The sequence below is a fragment of the Aplysia californica genome, unplaced genomic scaffold (genome assembly GCF_000002075.1).
Source record: "Aplysia californica isolate F4 #8 unplaced genomic scaffold, AplCal3.0 scaffold00934, whole genome shotgun sequence".
In the NCBI taxonomy this organism is placed as follows: Eukaryota; Metazoa; Mollusca; class Gastropoda; order Aplysiida; family Aplysiidae; genus Aplysia; species Aplysia californica.
The window spans coordinates 274,311-275,187 of record NW_004798204.1 but is presented as its reverse complement, the minus strand read 5'-3'; the positions used below and the strand labels follow the sequence as shown (position 1 = coordinate 275,187).

At 42.2% G+C, this 877-nt stretch overlaps 1 protein-coding gene across 1 annotated transcript in view; it reads left to right on the top strand.

Annotated features, from left to right (window-relative positions):
• Positions 1 to 262: 262 nt before the first annotated feature.
• The window catches only part of LOC101859523 (tripartite motif-containing protein 2), a gene marked incomplete in the record, with an annotated part of 56,462 nt that continues 55,847 nt past the window's right edge, over positions 263 to 877 (top strand). The window contains 1 exon segment of the mRNA XM_013089355.2: positions 263 to 544.

Below are 877 nucleotides of genomic sequence, written 5' to 3'. Positions count from 1 at the left end.
CTTTCCAAACAACAACATGGCAATCGGAGGCGAAAAAAAAATCCCAGCAGATATCGGTAAAACAGTGGTTGAAGCACAAAAACAACAAATAGATAATAGAAAGAAAGAAAGAACGATAAAAAAGGAAACAAAAACAATAAACAACCTCTTCAGCCTCGCGCACCAGAGACAAAACCACGGCGTGGCATCCAGAGTTAGCTGCCCCTCACAGGTGGCGAGATAAACCTTCGCGTCTGTTTGTTCACAACGGACGGACAAAAATCCAAACCGAGGCTTCGTTCGTGGTTTCGTTGTTCATTCTTTCCTTCGTTCGTTCGTTCGTTCGTTTAGTTCAGAGATTTGTACGGCAGCAAGAGCAGCAGCAGTAGGCTAGCAGACGATGTGCTTGTTTTCTGTCCTCTAGCCTATCTGCTGTGACTTGCAGTGTCAGAGACTTCTTTGTGGATGCTGTGAGCTTTCTTTAGTTTTGGATTATTTTATTTTGTCAATGTGGAAGCTGGCTGTGAACTCCGATTGTGCGTAGAACGGGTTTCTGTGGGATTAACGATTTGTCCTAACACTTTTTTTGCCATCTGAAGGTGAGCGTTTATGGCTCCTGTGTGTTGTGTGTGTGTTTTTTTTTATCTTGCTTTGTTGTTTTTTGTTGTTTTTTTGCCTCGACGTTTGACCTTGGCTAGCGCCCGACACCTTTTTGCTTTTCCTAAAGAGGCGCAGATTTTCACAATACGCTTACTAGATCTAGATCTAGAATCTATGACCTTCAACAATACAAAAAAAGACCAACCAAAAGCTCAAGAAACAAAAACAAACATCGTCTAAACCCTTTAGCCTACTTGATCTAGAATCTAGATCTAGATCTTGTCGTAGGCCTTTTCCC